Source organism: Chiloscyllium punctatum, chromosome 46 (genome assembly GCF_047496795.1).
Source record: "Chiloscyllium punctatum isolate Juve2018m chromosome 46, sChiPun1.3, whole genome shotgun sequence".
NCBI lineage: Eukaryota > Metazoa > Chordata > Chondrichthyes > Orectolobiformes > Hemiscylliidae > Chiloscyllium > Chiloscyllium punctatum.
The window spans coordinates 49,721,549-49,743,273 of NC_092784.1; the positions used below are offsets into that span (position 1 = coordinate 49,721,549).

The 21,725-nt window shown below is 60.7% G+C and overlaps 1 long non-coding RNA gene across 1 annotated transcript in view; it reads right to left on the reverse strand.

Moving 5' to 3' along the window:
- The window catches only part of LOC140468028 (uncharacterized), a 44,476-nt gene that overhangs the window by 3,166 nt on the left and 19,585 nt on the right, over window positions 1-21,725 (reverse strand). The window lies entirely within an intron of this gene.

Sequence of the window (21,725 nt, forward strand, 5' to 3'; positions counted from 1 at the left end):
GTACTGGCTATAGCCAATGACAAGTATCTCGGTGGCAAGTTATATTGATACAGAATTACAAGCAGGACATTAGATGATATGCTCAATATACTTATCCAATGGGCTATCCATATGGTTTATGCAACCACTTCACCATTTTGTCTTTCTTTCTCCTCCTTTACACAGACTGGTATATGGAGTTAGGTCACAGATCAGCCATAATCTCATTGAATGGTGTACCATGCCTGTTTTACCATTGACTATCAAGTGATGCACTTACAGCCTCAGCAACAAATGCATAGCTTTTGAGGATAAAGGAACCTTGTCTTCTAGAAGTGGTGATGCAGCACTTTACTATATTCATGATCTGTACTGTAGAGTAACTGAAATGCAGTATTTCTCTATGCACATCAGGCATGAGTGAATGTGTGGTTATTTGCAGTGGGAGGCAGGTTCAGTGGCATTCTCATGCCACCAAGTGGTGAATTCAAATAGTGATGGCAGAAATATAGAAACAGACTCTATCTTTTATATAATCACAGGCCAGTCCAGCTAAGACCACCATCGAGTCTGGACGAGCCCTTTCAGAGTTGGGCTACTCATCTGCTCTTTCCTTATACCTCTGTCATGAGTTCTCCTCCCATTATTTAAGGAATTTCATTTTGAAATTGAGTCTATATCCCCACATTGACTAGCAGTACATTCCAATTCCAAACCTTCACAAAAATTATGCAACATAGAACAATACAATTAATCTAATCTGCCTGCACATGGTCCATAATCCTTTATTCCCTGTCCGTTCACATGTCTGTCTAAATGCCTCTTAAACACGTCACAACTGGTTCTTTTGCCGAGCTTGGAAAATTTGCACTCGTCATCAACCCTTTAACTACTGGAGACAGTTTCTCCAGCTGTGTAAACTCTTCATTATCAATACCTTGATGGAATCTACTTTTATCTGATAAACCCCATCTCAGTCTTAATAAAGCAAGTAAAGAGAAATTGTTCCCTCCAGCAAATGTGGCAGTAACCAGTGATCATCAGTTCAGCAAGAGGAGAAATTAAGGAAATTCCTTTCATGCAACAGGAACACATTACCTGAAAGACTGATGGCATAAGATTCCATTGCACCTTTAAATTCCAATTTGTAATGGACTTGAAGAGAATGAATTTGAAAGGTTAAAAGGGAAAAGCTAGGGTAAACAGTTAAATTGAAGGAATTACAAGAATGGAATGCTTTAAAAATTGGGTAGATTTTGAATGGAATAAAATTAGGACTGGTAAAATTTTAAGGGAATTTCTGTCAATAGAAAGAAACTATATCTGTTGGGTAGAGAGTCTGAGAACTTAAACTCAAAACAATAGGAGGTGATCTCATGAGCTCAAAGTTGGATAGAATGTTTCAATCGAATATTAAATTCTTCACTTCAGCTACAAACTATCATAGGATTACTGACTTGAGTTACACCGACAACAGAGAAAATGGACAGGCATCAAGAGAGAGGGGAGCCAGAATCATATTTAAAGCAGAATACAATTTTAAGTAACCTATAGAGATTATTCATTATAATTTTGGGGATTTCTTTAGGTATTTACATTTTTTAATTGATAAGGAATATATTAGATTATTGATTGAAAGACAGCACATTTGCCAAAGATTTACATCTTGTATTCAATCAAGATAATCCATAAGAAAAGACAATGTAAAAGGAAAAGAAGTTTTATACTATGTGAAAGGAGAATGCTGGTTGGCAAATGAACTCTGATTGGTGGAGGGATGCCTGGAAAATTCACAAGTTAGATAATGAATGACACAATGGTAATTAATATTCAGCAATATTCAAGTTCTGTACCACCAAATGAATATTCACAATAAAAGATTGCAGAATTAATAATTTGTTAATTTCTGTGTAATTTATTCAGTCAGCCTTGACATCTTTGATGCATGAGGAAGGTGAGTCCTTTGCTGTTGTATCTTAATGGTGTCATTCTTGTGATTAGCAGAGATTAAACTTCCCCATCAATCTCTGCCTCAAGCAGGTTACTGGATAGCATTCAATTACCAGGTGCCCAGTTGCAGCACTTTGATCATGTCCCCTTCTGAGATGAGTACAGACCAGTGTTCTCCAGCCAATATCTCTGTCTCAGGCTTGCTGCAGTGTTCCAGTGAAAGACAGCACCTTTTTCCACTTGGGAACCTTGCAGCCTTCAGGACTTACTGAGTTCAACAATTTTAGGACTTGAGCAACTTTCCCCTACCCCCAAACACCAGGCCTTGTCATCACATGGTCCACAACCACTCACAACCCATTACCAGGTACTAATAGTCTCCATTAGCAGCTATTCATTTTCCTAGGCTACTCTTTGTCCTCTTCTTTGTCCAACTGTTTTTCTCTCTCTTTGGGCTCTACCTCCACCTATTGTTTACTCCCCTCTCCTGCATAAAAGTGTGTTTTTTTCCCAGCTACCATCATTCCTGAAGGGTCACTGGACCTGAAATGTTAGCTGATTTCTCTCTACAGGTGTTGTTAGATCTGCTGTGATTTTCCAGCAATTTCTTGTCTCTAAGCCTGTCCCTCCTTATTCTGTACCAATCCTTCTTTTATGCCCTCCTTCATATCTCCTAAATGTTCAAACATCTAGCCCCTCACATTTTACATTCCATCTCCCCTCCTCCAATTCCCCCATTCTTTAACACTCCTATCTCGACACTTTGAGATCCTCAGTTTTTAGATCAGCGTGATGCTGGAAAAGCACAGCAGGTCAGGCAGCATCCGAGGAGCAGGAAAATCAATGTTTCGGGTCGATTTTCCTGCTCCTCGGATGCTGCCTGACCTGCTGTGGTTTTCCAGCACGACTCTGATCTAAACTCTGGTTTCCAGCATCTGCCGTCCTCACTTTTGCCACTTTGAGATCCTCAGCCTTGTACCCACGTCAAGTGTTTAAAAACTCTTACCTCCATCTCATCTTCCACCCATGCCTCACATCAAACTTCCCCTCTCCCCATACCCTTTAAACAATCCCTCTTAACCGGCTACCATCCCTGCTCATGCTTTCCTCTCCCCGTGTCTGCATGGGTTTCTTCTGGGTGCTCCGGTTTCCTCCCACAGTCCAGAGATGTGCAGCTTAGGTCATGCTAAATTACCCATAGTCTTAGGTGCATTAGTCAGGGGTAAATATGGGGAATGGATTTGGGTGGGTTACTCTTCAGAGGGTCGGTGTGGACTACTTGGGCCGAAGGGCCTGTTTCCACATTGTTGGGAATCTAATCTAATCTAATCTTATCCCTTCACCGAACCCGTTTCTCCCTTTTCCCTCCCCCTCAGGCCTGCTTCCCATCCACGCTTTACCTCCTCCTTCCTAGTCATCTTCCACTTCCCAACTTCCTTCTTTCATTCTCCTCTCCTCCTAATCACTCTTTCCTTTTCATTCCCTCCCTTCTTGATCTACCGCTCCTCCAGACCTTCCTTTCCCACCTCACCCCACCCTCCCTTACCCTCTCACCCTCTCCCCCTTTCCCCCAACTTATTTCTCTCCTTCACTCTTCACTCCATTTGAAATTCAATCCCTACACTTTGCCCCCTCCCTCTGTTCATTACTACCTTCCCCTAACACCTCCCCCCCACACCCCAATGTCCTCACCTTCCACCCCAGCAACCAAGGATACATCGCATCATTGTTCGCCATTTCTGCCACCTACAAATGGACCCCAACACCAGAGATATATTTCCCTCCCCACCCCTATCTGCATTCTGTAAAGACCGTTCCCTCTGCAACTCTCTTGTCAGGGTACACGCCCCCCCACCAACCCAAACACTCCTCCCAGCACCTTCCCCACCACCGAGTTTCCTCATTTCCCCTTCCCCGCCCAATCTCAGATCCAACCCTCCAGCTCAACACCATCCCCATGACCTGTTCTACCTGTCCATCTTCTTTCCCACCTCTCTGCTACACCCTCCTCTCTGACCTATCACCATTACCCCACCTTCATCTACCTATCGTACTCTCAGCTACCTTCCCCTATCACCATTCCTCCCATTTATCCCTACCCCATGGCTCACAAACCTCATTCCTGATGAAGAGCTCATGCCTGAAACATATATTCTCCTGATCCTGCTGTGCTTTTCCAGCATCACACCCTCAACCCTCTCCATTCTCTCTTCCTCCCTCCTCCTCCGCCCTCCATCTTTCTCCATCCTACCTCTCCCTCCATCTTTCACCATCCTCCACCCACCCATCCTACTCCATCCTCCTACCTCCCTCTCGATCCTTCCCCATCCTCTTCCCTCCCCCTCCATCCTTCCCCATCCTCTTCCCTCCCCCTCCATCCTTCCCCATCCTCCTCCCTCCCCCCTCCATCCTTCCCCATCCTCCTCCCTCCCCCCTCCTCCTCCCTCCATCCCTCCCCCCTCCTCCTCCTCCTCCCTCCATCCTTCCTCCTCCCTCCATCCCTCCCCCCTCCCCCTACATCCCTCCCCATCCTCCTCCCTCCCCCTCCCCCTCCATCCTTCGCCATCCTCCCCTTCCCCCTCCATCCTTCCCCATCCTCTCCCCTCCATCCTTCCCCATCCTCCCCCCCATCCTTCCCCATCCTCCCCCCTCCATCCTACCCCATCCTCTGCCCTCCCCTCCATCCTTCACCATCCTCCTCCCTCTTCCTCTCCCCTTCATCCTTCCCCATCACCCCCCATCCTCTCCCCTCCATCCTTCCCCATCCTCCCTCCCTCCATCCTTCCCCATCCTCCTCCCTCCCCCATCCTTTTCCATCCTCCGCCCTCTCCCATCCTCTATCCTCTGCCCTCCCCCTCATCCTTCACCATTCTCCTCCCTCTTCCTCACTCCCCCACCATCTTTCATCCTCCACGATCAACCTCTTCCCTCCCCCATCTATCCTTCTCAAACCCCCTCGATTCCACCTTCCTCCATCTTCCCCTCCTCCATTCAACTCCCTCACCCTCTATTCCACCTCCCTCCCTACCTCCATCCTTCTACATCCTCTCCTCATGCTCCATCCTCCTCCCTCCCATCCTTCTCCCTCCCCCTCTATTATCCTGTGATCTCTTCCCCTCCCTCCATCTTCCAACCTACCTCCATCCCCCTTTATTCTCCCTCCATCCCCTTCCATCCTTCTCCTTCTTCCTCCCTCCCTTTCTCCCTCCATCCTTCCCCATCCTCCTCCCTCCCCTCCCTTCCCCATCCTCCACCCTCCTCCCCTCCACCCTTCCCCATCCTCTTCCCACCCCTCCCTTCCCCATCCTCCTCCCTCCTCCCCTCCACCCTTCCCCATCCTCTTCCCACCCCTCTATCCTTCCCCATCCTCTTCCCTCTCCCCTCCATCCTTCCCCATCCTCCTCCCTCCCCGTCCATCCTCCTCCCTCCCTCTCCATCCTTCCTCATCCTCCCCCTCCATCTTTCCCCATCCTCCCCCTCCCCCTCCACCCTTCCCCATCCTCCCCCTCCATCTTTCCCCATCTTCCCTCCTCCATCCTTCCCCATCTTCCCTCCTCCATCCTTCCCCATCTTCCCTCCTCCATCCTTCCCCATCCTCCTCACTCCATCTTTCCCCATCCTCCTCACTCCATCTTTTCCCATCCTCCTCCCTCCATCCTTCCCCCTCAATCCTTCCCCATCCTCCTCCATCTTCTGCCCTCCCCTCCATCCTTCCACATTCTCCTCCCACTTCCTCCCTCTCCCCTCCATCCTTCCCCATCCTCCCTCCCTCCCCCATCCTTTTCCATCCTCCGACCACTCCTACCCTTCTCTATCCTCTGCCCTCCCCCTCATACTTCACCATTCTCCTCCCTCTTCCACACTCCCCCACCATCTTTCACCATCCTTCTCCCTCCTCCACCATCAACCTCTTCCCTCCCCTCTATCCCTCTCTATCCCCCTCGATTCCACCTTCCTCACCCTCCATCTTCCCCTCCTCCATTCACCTCCCTCACCCTCCATCCACCTCCCTCCCTACCTCCATCCTTCTACATCCTCTTCTCATGTCTCCCCCAACCTCCCCCCCCCCCACCCCCCGGTCCCTCCCCCTGTCCCTCACCCCCCTCACCCCCCGACACTCCCACCGCCCCCTCCCCCCAGTCCCCTCCCCCTGTTCCCCCCCCCCAGTCCCCTCCCCCTGTTCCGCCCCCCCGTTCCCTCCCCCCATCCCTCCACCCATCCTCCCCGACCACCCCCCGGTCCCTCCCCCAGTCCTCCCCCGACCTCCCCTCACCCATCCCTCCCCAACCCCCCCCGTCCTTCCCCAACCTCCCCTCACCCGTCCCTCCCCGACCCCCTCCCCCCCAATCGTCCTTCCCTGACCCCCCCCAGTCCTTCCCCGACCCCCCCCAGTCCTTCCCCCAGTCCTCCCCATCCCTCCCCCGACCCCCCCCGGTTCCTCCCCCCCCGTCCTCCCCCCCCGTCCTCCCCCTCCCCCTGTCCTCCCCCGACCCTTCCCCCGTCCCTCTCCCCGTCCCCTCCCCCTGTCCCTCCCCCCGTCCCCTCCCCCTGTCCCTCGCCGTCCCTCCCCCGACCCCTCCCCCCATCATCCCCCGACCCCTCCCCATCCTCCCCCACCCCCAACCCCCCGATCGCTCCCCTCATTCTCCCCCATCCACTCCCTCATTCTCCCCCATCCACTCCCTCATTCTCCACCACCCACCCCCTCATTCTCCACCACCCTCCCCCTCATTCTCCCCCACCCTCCCCCTCATTCTCCCCCATGCCCCCATCGCTCCCCTCATTCTCCCCCAACCCCTCCCCTCATTCTCCCCCCCCCCCCCCCCAGGTCATCCCCCCTCATTCTCCCCCCCATTCTCTCCCCACACCACCCCCCGCCCCCGGTTGCCCCCCTCATTCTCCCCCCCCCCAACATTCTCTCCCCACCCCCACCGGTCGCCCCCTTCATTCTCCCCCACCCCCACCGATCGCTCCCCTCATTCTCCCCCACCCCCACCCCCACCGATCGCTCCCCTCATTCTCCCCCACCCCCACCGATCGCTCCCCTCATTCTCCCCCACCCCCACCGATCGCTCCCCTCATTCTCCCCCACCCCCACCGAACGCTCCCCTCATTCTCCCCCACCCCCCGATCGCTCCCCTCATTCTCCCCCACCCCCCCGATCGCTCCCCTCATTCTCCCACACCCCCCGATCGCTCCACCCATTCTCCCCCACCCCCCCGATCGCTCCCCTCATTCTACCCCACCCCCCGGTCGCTCCCCTCATTCTCCCACACCCACCCACTCATTCTCCCCCCACACTCTTCCCCCAACCCCCCCATTGCTCCCCTCATTCTCTCCCACCCCCCCGATTGCTCCCCTCGTTCTCCCCCACCCCCCCGATTGCTCCCCTCGTTCTCCCCCACCCACCCGATCGCTCCCCTCGTTCTCCCCCACCCACCCCGATCGCTCCCTTCGTTCTCCCCCACCCACCCCCTCATTCTCCCCCACCCCCCCATCGCTCCCCCCATTCTCCCCCACCCCCCCCTCATTCTCCCCCACCCCTCCGATTGCTCCCCTCATTCTCCCCCACCCCCCAATTCACTCCCCTCATTCTCCACCCCCCCGGTCGCCCCCCTCATTCTCCCCCACCCCACCTCCCACCCCCGGTCGCCCCCCCTCATTCTCCCCCACCCCCCGGTCGCCCCACTCATTCTCCCCCACCCACACCCCCCCGGTCGCCCCTCTCATTCTCCCCCATCCTTCTACATCCTCTTCTCATGTCTCCCCCAACCTCCCCCCCCCACCCCCCCGTTCCCTCCCCCCATCCCTCCACCCATCCTCCCCGACCACCCCCCGGTCCCTCCCCCAGTCATCCCCCGACCTCCCCTCACCCATCCCTCCCCAACCCCCCCCGTCCTTCCCCAACCACCCCTCACCCGTCCCTCCCCGACCCCCTCCCCCCCAATCGTCCTTCCCCGACCCCCCCCAGTCCTTCCCCGACCCCCCCCAGTCCCTCCCCCGACCCCCCCCCCGGTCCCGACCCCCCCGTCCTCCCCTTCGCCCTGTCCTCCCCTTCGCCCTGTCCTCCCCCTCCCCCTGTCCTCCCCCGACCCTTCCCCCGTCCCTCTCCCCGTCCCCTCCCCCTGTCCCTCCCCCTGTCCCCTCCCCTGTCCCTCCCCGTCCCTCCCCCGACCCCTCCCCCCATCATCCCCCGACCCCTCCCCATCCTCCCCCACCCCCACCGATCGCTCCCCTCATTCTCCCCACCCCCACCGATCGCTCCCCTCATTCTCCCCCACCCCCACCGATCGCTCCCCTCATTCTCCCCCATCCCCACCGATCGCTCCCCTCATTCTCCCCCACCCCCACCCCCACCGAACGCTCCCCTCATTCTCCCCCACCCCCCGGTCGCCCCACTCATTCTACCCCACCCCCACCCCCCCGGTCGCCCCTCTCATTCTCCCCCACACCCACCCCCCCGGTCGCCCCCCTCATTCTCCCCCACACCCACCCCCCCCGGTCGCCCCCCCTCATTCTCCCCTACACCCACCCCCCCGGTCGCCCCCTCATTCTCCCCCACCCCCCCCTAGTCGCCCCCCTCATTCTCCCCCACCCCCCCGATCACTCCCCTCATTTTCCCCCGATCGCTCCCCTCATTCTCCCCCACCCACCCCGATCGCTCTCCTCATTCTCCCCACCCCCCCGATCACTCCCCTCATTCTCCCCGACCCACCTCAATCAACCCCCTCATTCTCCCTCACCCACCCCGATCGCTCCCCTCATTCTCCCCCACCCACCCCCTCATTCTCCACCAGCCCCCCCTCATTCTCCCCCACCCACCCCATTCTCCCCCACCCCCCCATTCTTGCCCCCCTATTCTCCCCCACCCCCCCCCATTCTCCCCCACATTCTCCCCCACCCCCTCATCCTCCCCCACCCCCCTTCATTCTCCCCCACCCCCCTTCATTCTCCCCCACCCTCCTCATTCTCCCCCACCGCCCCTCATTCTCCCCCACCACCCCGATCGCTCCCCTCATTCTCCCCCCACTCCCCCCAGTCGCCCCCTATCATTCTCCCCCTACCCCTCCGGTCAGCCCCTCAGAACCCCACACACCTCCATCCCGCCCCCCCCCCCCACCTCTCCCCTCATCCCCGCACCCCCCATCTCTCCGCTCACCCCCATTACCTCTCCCCTCATACCCCCTACCTCTCCCCTCATACCCCCACCCCCCATCCCTCCCCTCATTCCCCCACATCCCCCATCTCTACCCACCCCCCATCTCTCCCCTCATTCCCCCCACCCCATCTCTCTCCTCACTCCCCCCATCTCTCTCATTTCCCCCCCACCCCTCTCATTTCCCCCCACCCCCATCTCTCCCCTCATTCCCCCCCCCACTCCCATCTCTCCCCTCATTCCCCCATCTCTCCCCTCATTCCCCCATCTCTCCCCTCATTTGCTCCCCACCCCCATCTCTCCCCTCATTCCCCCCCCACATCTCTCCCCTCATTCCCCCCCACCCCCCACCCCCATCTCTCCACTCACTCCCCCCCACACCTCATCTCTCCCCCACTCCCCCCCGCCCCTATCTCTCCCCCCCGCCCCTATCTCTCCCCCCAACACCCCATCTCTCCCTCCATTTTCCCCCACCCCCCATCTCTCCCCCCATTCCCCCCCACCCCCCATTTCTCCCCTCATTCCCCCCCACCCCCCATCTCTCCCCTCATTCCCCCCCACACCCCATCTCTCACCTCATTCCCCCCATCTCTCCCCTCATCCCCATCTCTCCCCTCATTCCCCCCCTCATTCCCCCCACCCCCATCTCTCCCCTCATTCCCCCCCACACCCCATCTCTCACCTCATTCCCCCCATCTCTCCCCTCATCCCCCTCACCCCCATCTCTCCCCTCATTCCCCCCCCACCCCCCATCTTTCCCCTCATTCCCCCCCACCCCCATCTCTCCCCTCATTCCACCCATCTCTCCCCTCATTCCCCCCATCTCTCCCCTCATTCCCCCCATCTCTCCCCTCATTCCCCCCATCTCTCCCCTCATTCCCCCCCATCTCTCCCTTCATTCCCACCATCTCTCCCTTCATTCCCCCCCATCTCTCCCCTCATTTCCCCCCCATCTCTCCCTTCATTCCCCCCCATCTCTCCCCTCATTTCCCCCCCATCTCTCCCCTCATTCCCCCCCCATCTCTCCCCTCATTCCCCCCACATCTCTCCCCTCATTCCGCCCACATCTCTCCCCTCATTCCCCTCCACCCAGTTCGCTCCCCTCATTCCCCCAGTTCGCTCCCCTCATTCCCCCCCCACCCCCCGATCGCTCCCTCATTCCACCCCTCCCCCGATCTCTCCCATCATTCTCCCCCCATCTCTCCCCTCATTCTTCCCCACCTCCCGATGTCTCCCCAAATTTCCCCCATACCTCCGATCTCTCCCCTCATTCACCCCACCCCCATCTCTCCCCTCATTCACCCCACCCCCATCTCTCCCCTCATTCACCAACACCCCCATCTCTCCCCTCATTCACCCCCACCCCCATCTCTCCCCTCATTCACCCCCACCCCCATCTCTCCCCTCATTCACCCCCCCTCCCATCGCTCCCCTCATTCTCACACCCTTCATTCTCCCCCGTCGCCCCCCTCATTCTCCCCCCACCCCTCCGGTCGCCCCCTCTCATTCTCCCCCACCCTCCGGTCGGCCCCTCATAACCCCTCACACCTCCATCCCGCCCCCCCACCTCTCCCCTCATCCCCGCACCCATCTCTCCCCTCACCCCCACTTCTCCCCTCATACGCCCACCCCTCCCCTCATACGCCCACCCCTCCCCTCATACCCCCACCCCTCCCCTCATACCCCCACCCCCCATCTCTCCCCTCATTCCCCCACACCCCCCATCTCTCCCCTCATTGCCCCCCACCCCCATCTCTCCCCTCATTCCCCCCCATTTCTCCCCTCATTCCCCATCTCTCCCCTCATTCCCCCCATCTCTCCACTCATTCCCCCCATCTCTCCCCTCATTCCCCCCCATCTCTCCCCTCATTCCCCCCCATCTCTCCCCTCATTCCCCCCCATCTCTCCCCTCATTCCCCCCCAATCTCTCCCCTCATTCCCCCCCAATCTCTCCCCTCATTTCCCCCCCTCATTCTTCCCCCCCTCCCCCCATCTCTCCCCTCATTACCCCTCCCCTCATTCCCCCCCATCTTTCCCCTCATTCCCCCCCATTCCCCCCATCCCTCCCCTCATTCTCCCCCACCCCCATCGCTGCCCTCATTCACCCCACCCCCATCGCTCCCCTCATTCGCCCCACCCCCATCTCTCCCCTCATTCACCCCACCCCCATCTCTCCCCTCATTCACCCCCACCCCCACCCCCATCTCTCCCCTCATTCACCCCCACCCCATCTCTCCCCTCATTCACCCCCACCCCATCTCTCCCCTCATTCACCCCCACCCCATCTCTCTCCTCATTCCCCCCATCTCTCTCATTTCCCCCCCACCCCCTCCTCATTTCCCTCCACCCCCATCTCTCCCCTCATTCCCCCCACTCCCCTCATTCCCCCCCTCATTCCCCCCATCTCTCCCCTCATTCCCCCCCATCTCTCCCCTCATTCCCCCCCATCTCTCCCCTCATTCCCCCCCATCTCTCCCCTCATTCCCCCCCAATCTCTCCCCTCATTCCCCCCCAATCTCTCCCCTAATTTCCCCCCCTCATTCTTCCCCCCCTCCCCCCATCTCTCCCCTCATTACCCCCCATCTTTCCCCTCATTCCCCCCCCATCTTTCCCCTCATTTCCCCCCCATTCCCCCCATCCCTCCCCTCATTCTCCCCCACCCCCATCGCTCCCCTCATTCACCCCACCCCCATCTCTCCCCTCATTCACCCCACCCCCATCTCTCCCCTCATTCACCCCCACCCCCACCCCTCCCCTCATTCACCCCCACCCCATCTCTCCCCTCATTCACCCCCACCCCATCTCTCCCCTCATTCACCCCCACCCCATCTCTCCCCTCATTCACCCCCACCCCATCTCTCTCCTCATTCCCCCCATCTCTCTCATTTCCCCCCACCCCCTCCTCATTTCCCTCCACCCCCATCTCTCCCCTCATTCCCCCCACTCCCATCATTCCCCCCATCTCTCCCCTCATTCCCCCCCATCTCTCCCCTCATTCCCCCCATCTCTCCCCTCATTCCCCCCATCTCTCCCCTCATTTGCTCCCCACCCCCATCTCTCCCCTCATTCCCCCCCACACCCATCTCTCCCCACATTCACCCCCTACCCCCCATCTCTCTCCTCATTCCCCCCATCACTCTCTTTTCCCCCCCCCACCCCTCTGCTTATTTCCCCCCATCCCATCTCTCCCCTCATTCCCCCCCCCACTGCCATCTCTCCCATCATTCCCCCCATCTCTCCCATCATTCCCCCATCTCTCCCCTCATTTGCTCCCCACCCCCATCTCTCCCCTCATTCCCCCCGACCCCCATCTCTCCCCTCATTCCACCCCCACCCATCTCTCCACTCATTCCTCCCCCCCACCCACCATCTCTCCCCTCATTACCCCCCCAACCTCCATCTCTCCCCTCATTCCCCCCCCCCTCCCCTCATTCCCCCCCACCCCCATCTCTCCCCTCATTCCGCCCCACCCCCCATCTCTCCCCTCATTCCACCCCCACCCATCTCTCCCTGACCCCGGTCGCTGCCTTCATTCTCCCCCACCCCGATCGCTCCCCTCATTCTCCCCCACCCCGATCGGTCCCCTCATACTCCCCCACCCCGATCACTTCCTCATTCCTCCCCACCCCCGATCTCTCCCATCATTCTCCCCCTCAATCTCTCCCCTCATTCTCCCCCACCTCACGATGTATCCCCTAATTTCCCCCCATTTCCCCCACACCCCCGATCTCTCCCTTCATTCCCCCACAGCCCGATCGCTCCCCACATTCTTCCCCACCCTCAATTTCTCCCCTCATTCCCTCACCGCCCCGATCTCTCCCCTCATTCCCCCCCACCCCCTTCTCTCCCCACATTCTCCCCCACCCCCAACTCTCCCCTCATTCCCCCCCCAACCCCCAACTCTCCCCTCATTACCCCCCATCTCTCCCCTCATTACCCCCCATCTCTCCCCTCATTCCCCCCCCCATCTCTCCCCTCATTCCACCCATCTCTCCCCTCATTCCCCGCCAACCCCCAACTCTCCCCTCATTCCCCCCCCATCTCTCCCCTCATTCCCTCCATCTCTCCCCTCATTCCTCCCACCCATTTCTCCCCTCATTCCCCCCCACCCATCTCTCCCCTCATTCCACCCCCACCCCATCTCTCCACTCATTCCTCCCCCCCCACCCACCATCTCTCGCCTCATTAACCCCCCCAACCTCCATCTCTCCCCTCATTCCCCCCCCTCTCTCCCCTCATTCCCCCCCACCCCCCATCTCTCCCCTCATTCCTCCCCACCCCCATCTCTCCCCTCATTCCCCCCCACCCCCATCTCTCCCCTCATTCCCCCCCCATCTCTCCCCTCATTCCCTCCATCTCTCCCCTCATTCCTCCCACCCATCTCTCCCCCTCATTCCCCCCCCACCCATCTCTCCTCTCATTCCCCCCCACACCCCCATCTCTCCCCTCATTCCCCCCCATCTCTCCCCACATTCTCCCCCACCCCCAACTCTCCCCTCATTCCCCCCCAACCCCCAACTCTCCCCTCATTACCCCCCATCTCTCCCCTCATTACCCCCCATCTCTCCCCTCATTCCCCCCCCATCTCTCCCCTCATTCCACCCATCTCTCCCCTCATTCCCCGCCAACCCCCAACTCTCCCCCTCATTCCCCCCCCATCTCTCCCCTCATTCCCTCCATCTCTCCCCTCATTCCTCCCACCCATTTCTCCCCTCATTCCCCCCCACCCATCTCTCCCCTCATTCCACCCCCACCCATCTCTCCTCTCATTCCCCCCCACACCCCCCCCATCTCTCCCCTCATTCCCCCCCATCTCTCCCCACATTCCCCCCCACCCCCCATCTAGCCCCTCATTCCCCCCCCACCCCCCATCTCTCCCCTCATTTTCCCCCATCTCTCCAATCTCTCCCCTCATTCCCCTACACCCCCATCACTCCCCTCATTCCCCCCCACCCCCATCTCTCCACTCACTCCCCCGCACCCCCCATCTCTCCCCATTCCCCTCCACCCCCCATCTCTCCCCCCATTCCCCTCCACCCCCCATTCCCCCCCACCCCCCATCTCTCCCCCCATTCCCCCCCACCCCCCATCTCTCCCCCCATTCCCCCCCACCCCCCATCTCTGCCCCCCACCCCATCACTCCCCCATTCCCCCCCACCCCCTATCTCTCCCCCCCATTCCCCCCCATCTCTCCCCCCAACCCCCATTCCCCCCCACCCCCCATCTCTCCCCCATTCCCCCCCACCCCTCATCTCTCCCCCCATTCCCCCCACCCCCCATCTCTCCCCCCATTCCCCCCCACCCCCATCTCTCCCCCATTCCCCCCCCCACCCCCCATCTCTCCCCCATTCCCCCCCACCCCCCATCTCTCCCCTCATTCCCCCCACCCCCATCTCTCCACTCATTCCCCCCCACCCCCCATCTCTCCCCTCATTCCCCCCCACCCATCTCTCCCCTCATTCCCCCCCTCATCCCCCCCACCCCCCATCTCTCGCCTCATCCCTCCCACCCCCATCTCTCCCCTCATTCGCCCCACCCCCACCTCTCCCCTCATTCCCCCCCACCCCCCACCTCTCCCCTCATTCCCCCCCACCCGCATCTCTCCCCTCATTCCCCCCCACCCGCATCTCTCCCCTCATTAGCCCCCACACCCCATCTCTCCCCTCATTCCCCCCCATCCATCTCTCCCCTCATTCCCCCCCATCCATCTCTCCCCTCATTCCCCCCAATCCATCTCTCCCCTCATTCCCCCCCATCCATCTCTCCCCTCATTCCACCCCATCCATCTCTCCCCTCATTCCCCCCATCTCTCCCCTCATTCCCATCTCTCCCTTCATTCCCCCCCATCTCTCCCCTCATTTCCCCCCATCTCTCCCCTCATTCCCCCCCACACCCCATCTCTCACCTCATTCCCCCCATCTCTCCCCTCATCCCCCTCACCCCCATCTCTCCCCTCATTCCCCCCCCACCCCCCATCTTTCCCCTCATTCCCCCCCACCCCCATCTCTCCCCTCATTCCACCCATCTCTCCCCTCATTCCCCCCATCTCTCCCCTCATTCCCCCCATCTCTCCCCTCATTCCCCCCCATCTCTCCCCTCATTCCCCCCCATCTCTCCCTTCATTCCCCCCCATCTCTCCCTTCATTCCCCCCATCTCTCCCTTCATTCCCCCCCATCTCTCCCCTCATTTCCCCCCCATCTCTCCCCTCATTTCCCCCCCATCTCTCCCCTCATTCCCCCCACATCTCTCCCCTCATTCCGCCCACATCTCTCCCCTCATTCCCCTCCACCCAGTTCGCTCCCCTCATTCCCCCAGTTCGCTCCCCTCATTCCCCCCCCACCGCCCGATCGCTCCCTCATTCCACCCCTCCCCCGATCTCTCCCATCATTCTCCCCCCATCTCTCCCCTCATTCTTCCCCACCTCCCGATGTCTCCCCAAATTTCCCCCATACCTCCGATCTCTCCCCTCATTCCACCCCCACACCCCCATCTCTCCCCTCATTCCCCCCACCCCCATCTCTCCCCTCATTCCCCCCATCCCCATCTCTCCCCTCATTCACCCCACCCCCATCTCTCCCCTCATTCACCCCACCCCCATCTCTCCCCTCATTCACCAACACCCCCATCTCTCCCCTCATTCACCCCCACCCCCATCTCTCCCCTCATTCACCCCCACCCCCATCTCTCCCCTCATTCACCCCCACCCCCATCTCTCCCCTCATTCACCCCCCCTCCCATCGCTCCCCTCATTCTCACCCCCTTCATTCTCCCCCGTCGCCCCCCTCATTCTCCCCCCACCCCTCCGGTCGCCCCCTCTCATTCTCCCCCACCCCTCCGGTCGGCCCCTCATAACCCCCCACACCTCCATCCCGCCCCCCCACCTCTCCCCTCATCCCCGCACCCATCTCTCCCCTCACGCCCACCTCTCCCCTCATGCGCCCACCCCTCCCCTCATACCCCCACCCCCCACCCCTCCCCTCATACCCCCACCCCCCATCTCTCCCCTCATTCCCCCACACCCCCATCTCTCCCCTCATTGCCCCCCACCCCCATCTCTCCCCTCATTCCCCCCCATTTCTCCCCTCATTCCCCCCATCTCTCCCCTCATTCCCCCCATCTCTCCCCTCATTCCCCCCTCATTCCTCCCACCTCCCCTCATTCCCCCCATCTCTCCCCTCATTCCCCCCCATCTCTCCCCTCATTCCCCCCCATCTCTCCCCTCATTCCCCCCCAATCTCTCCCCTCATTCCCCCCCAATCTCTCCCCTCATTTCCCCCCCCATTCTTCCCCCCCTCCCCCCCATCTCTCCCCTCATTACCCCCCATCTTTCCCCTCATTCCCCCCCATCTTTCCCCTCATTCCCCCCCATTCCCCCCATCTCTCCCGTCATTCTCCCCCACCCCCATCGCTGCCCTCATTCACCCCACCCCCATCGCTCCCCTCATTCACCCCACCCCCATCTCTCCCCTCATTCACCCCCAACCCCATCTCTCCCCTCATTCACCCCCACCCCATCTCTCCCCTCATTCACCCCCACCCCATCTCTCTCCTCATTCCCCCCATCTCTCTCATTTCCCCCCCCACCCCCTCCTCATTTCCCTCCACCCCCATCTCTCCCCTCATTCCCCCCCACTCCCATCATTCCCCCCATCTCTCCCCTCATTCCCCCCATCTCTCCCCTCATTACCCCCATCTCTCCCCTCATTTGCTCCCCACCCCCATCTCTCCCCTCATTCCCCACCACACCCATCTCTCCCCTCATTCACCCCCTACCCCCCATCTCTCTCCTCATTCCCCCCATCAGTCTCTTTTCCCCCCCCACCCCTCTGCTTATTTCCCCCCATCCCATCTCTCCCCTCATTCCCCCCCCACTGCCATCTCTCCCATCATTCCCCCCATCTCTCCCATCATTCCCCCCATCTCTCACCTCATTTGCTCCCCACCCCCATCTCTCCCCTCATTCCCCCCGACCCCCATCTCTCCCCTCATTCCACCCCCACCCATCTCTCCACTCATTCCTCCCCCCCACCCACCATCTCTCCCCTCATTACCCCCCCAACCTCCATCTCTCCCCTCATTCCCCCCCCCTCCCCTCATTCCCCCCCACCCCCATCTCTCCCCTCATTCCGCCCCACCCCCATCTCTCCCCTCATTCCACCCCCACCCATCTCTCCCTGACCCCGGTCGCTGCCTTCATTCTCCCCCACCCCGATCGCTCCCCTCATTCTCCCCCACCCCGATCGGTCCCCTCATACTCCCCCACCCCGATCACTTCCTCATTCCTCCCCACCCCCGATCTCTCCCATCATTCTCCCCCTCAATCTCTCCCCTCATTCTCCCCCACCTCACGATGTATCCCCTAATTTCCCCCCATTTCCCCCACACCCCCGATCTCTCCCTTCATTCCCCCACAGCCCGATCGCTCCCCACATTCTTCCCCACCCTCAATTTCTCCCCTCATTCCCTCACCGCCCCGATCTCTCCCCTCATTCCCCCCCACCCCCTTCTCTCCCGTCATGCTCCCCCACCCCCATCTCTCACCTCATTCTCCCCCACCCCCATCTCTCCCCACATTCTCCCCCACCCCGAACTCTCCCCTCATTCCCCCCCAACCCCCAACTCTCCCCTCATTACCCCCCATCTCTCCCCTCATTACCCCCCATCTCTCCCCTCATTCCCCCCCCATCTCTCCCCTCATTCCACCCATCTCTCCCCTCATTCCCCGCCAACCCCCAACTCTCCCCTCATTCCCCCCCCATCTCTCCCCTCATTCCCTCCATCTCTCCCCTCATTCCTCCCACCCATTTCTCCCCTCATTCCCCCCCACCCATCTCTCCCCTCATTCCACCCCCACCCATCTCTCCACTCATTCCTCCCCCCACCCACCATCTCTCCCCTCATTACCCCCCCAACCTCCATCTCTCCCCTCATTCCCCCCCCCTCTCACCCCTCATTCCCCCCCACCCCCATCTCTCCCCTCATTCCTCCCCACCCCCATCTCTCCCCTCATTCCCCCCCACCCCCATCTCTCCCCTCATTCCCCCCCCATCTCTCCCCTCATTCCCTCCATCTCTCCCCTCATTCCTCCCACCCATCTCTCCCCTCATTCCCCCCCACCCATCTCTCCTCTCATTCCCCCCCACACCCCCATCTCTCCCCTCATTCCCCCCCATCTCTCCCCACATTCCCCCCGCCCCCCCATCTAGCCCCTCATTCCCCCCCCACCCCCCATCTAGCCCCTCATTCCCCCCCCCACCCCCCATCTCTCCCCTCATTTTCCCCCATCTCTCCAATCTCTCCCCTCATTCCCCCCATCCCCATCTCTCCCCTCATTCACCCCACCCCCATCTCTCCCCTCATTCACCCCACCCCCATCTCTCCCCTCATTCACCAACACCCCCATCTCTCCCCTCATTCACCCCCACCCCCATCTCTCCCCTCATTCACCCCCACCCCCATCTCTCCCCTCATTCACCCCCCCTCCCATCGCTCCCCTCATTCTCACCCCCTTCATTCTCCCCCGTCGCCCCCCTCATTCTCCCCCCACCCCTCCGGTCGCCCCCTCTCATTCTCCCCCACCCCTCCGGTCGGCCCCTCATAACCCCCCACACCTCCATCCCGCCCCCCCACCTCTCCCCTCATCCCCGCACCCATCTCTCCCCTCACGCCCACCTCTCCCCTCATACGCCCACCCCTCCCCTCATACCCCCACCCCCCACCCCTCCCCTCATACCCCCACCCCCCATCTCTCCCCTCATTCCCCCACACCCCCATCTCTCCCCTCATTGCCCCCCACCCCCATCTCTCCCCTCATTCCCCCCCATTTCTCCCCTCATTCCCCATCTCTCCCCTCATTCCCCCCATCTCTCCCCTCATTCCCCCCCTCATTCCCCCCATCTCTCCCCTCATTCCCCCCTCATTCCTCCCACCTCCCCTCATTCCCCCCATCTCTCCCCTCATTCCCCCCCATCTCTCCCCTCATTCCCCCCCATCTCTCCCCTCATTCCCCCCCATCTCTCCCCTCATTCCCCCCCAATCTTTCCCCTCATTCCCCCCCAATCTCTCCCCTCATTCCCCCCCAATCTCTCCCCTCATTTCCCCCCCCCATTCTTCCCCCCCTCCCCCCCATCTCTCCCCTCATTACCCCCCATCTTTCCCCTCATTCCCCCCCATCTTTCCCCTCATTCCCCCCCATCTTTCCCCTCATTCCCCCCCATTCCCCCCATCCCCCCCCATTCCCCCCATCTCTCCCCTCATTCTCCCCCACCCCCATCGCTGCCCTCATTCACCCCACCCCCATCGCTCCCCTCATTCACCCCACCCCCATCTCTCCCCTCATTCACCCCCAACCCCATCTCTCCCCTCATTCACCCCCACCCCATCTCTCCCCTCATTCACCCCCACCCCATCTCTCTCCTCATTCCCCCCATCTCTCTCATTTCCCCCCCCACCCCCTCCTCATTTCCCTCCACCCCCATCTCTCCCCTCATTCCCCCCCACTCCCATCATTCCCCCCATCTCTCCCCTCATTCCCCCCATCTCTCCCCTCATTACCCCCATCTCTCCCCTCATTTGCTCCCCACCCCCATCTCTCCCCTCATTCCCCACCACACCCATCTCTCCCCTCATTCACCCCCTACCCCCCATCTCTCTCCTCATTCCCCCCATCACTCTCTTTTACCCCCCCACCCCTCTGCTTATTTCCCCCCATCCCATCTCTCCCCTCATTCCCCCCCCACTGCCATCTCTCCCATCATTCCCCCCATCTCTCCCATCATTCCCCCCATCTCTCACCTCATTTGCTCCCCACCCCCATCTCTCCCCTCATTCCCCCCGACCCCCATCTCTCCCCTCATTCCACCCCCACCCATCTCTCCACTCATTCCTCCCCCCCACCCACCATCTCTCCCCTCATTACCCCCCCCAACCTCCATCTCTCCCCTCATTCCCCCCCCCTCCCCTCATTCCCCCCCCCCTCCCCTCATTCCCCCCCACCCCCATCTCTCCCCTCATTCCGCCCCACCCCCATCTCTCCCCTCATTCCACCCCCACCCATCTCTCCCTGACCCCGGTCGCTGCCTTCATTCTCCCCCACCCCGATCGCTCCCCTCATTCTCCCCCACCCCGATCGGTCCCCTCATACTCCCCCACCCCGATCACTTCCTCATTCCTCCCCACCCCCGATCTCTCCCATCATTCTCCCCCTCAATCTCTCCCCTCATTCTCCCCCACCTCACGATGTATCCCCTAATTTCCCCCCATTTCCCCCACACCCCCGATCTCTCCCTTCATTCCCCCACAGCCCGATCGCTCCCCACATTCTTCCCCACCCTCAATTTCTCCCCTCATTCCCTCACCGCCCCGATCTCTCCCCTCATTCCCCCCCACCCCCTTCTCTCCCGTCATGCTCCCCCACCCCCATCTCTCACCTCATTCTCCCCCACCCCCATCTCTCCCCACATTCTCCCCCACCCCGAACTCTCCCCTCATTCCCCCCCAACCCCCAACTCTCCCCTCATTACCCCCCATCTCTCCCCTCATTACCCCCCATCTCTCCCCTCATTCCCCCCCCATCTCTCCCCTCATTCCGCCCATCTCTCCCCTCATTCCCCGCCAACCCCCAACTCTCCCCTCATTCCCCCCCCATCTCTCCCCTCATTCCCTCCATCTCTCCCCTCATTCCTCCCACCCATTACTCCCCTCATTCCCCCCCACCCATCTCTCCCCTCATTCCACCCCCACCCATCTCTCCACTCATTCCTCCCCCCACCCACCATCTCTCCCCTCATTACCCCCCCAACCTCCATCTCTCCCCTCATTCCCCCCCCCCTCTCTCCCCTCATTCCCCCCCACCCCCATCTCTCCCCTCATTCCTCCCCACCCCCATCTCTCCCCTCATTCCCCCCCACCCCCATCTCTCCCCTCATTCCCCCCCCATCTCTCCCCTCATTCCCTCCATCTCTCCCCTCATTCCTCCCACCCATCTCTCCCCTCATTCCCCCCCACCCATCTCTCCTCTCATTCCCCCCCACACCCCCATCTCTCCCCTCATTCCCCCCCATCTCTCCCCACATTCCCCCCACCCCCCCATCTAGCCCCTCATTCCCCCCCCACCCCCCATCTAGCCCCTCATTCCCCCCCCCACCCCCCATCTCTCCCCTCATTTTCCCCCATCTCTCCAATCTCTCCCCTCATTCCCCTACACCCCCATCACTCCCCTCATTCCCCCCCACCCCCATCTCTCCACTCACTCCCCCGCACCCCCCATCTCTCCCCATTCCCCTCCACCCCCCATCTCTCCCCCCATTCCCCCCCACCCCCCATCTCTCCCCCCATTCCCCCCCACCCCCCATCTCTCCCCCCATTCCCCCCACCCCCCATCTCTGCCCCCCACCCCATCACTCCCCCATTCCCCCCCCACCCCCTATCTCTCCCCCCATTCCCCCCCATCTCTCCCCCCAACCCCCATTCCCCCCCACCCCCCATCTCTCCCCCATTCCCCCCCCCACCCCCCATCTCTCCCCCATTCCCCCCCACCCCCCATCTCTCCCCTCATTCTCCCCCACCCCCATCTCTCCCCTCATTCCCCCCCACCCCCCATCTCTCCCCTCATTCCCCCCCACCCATCTCTCGCCTCAT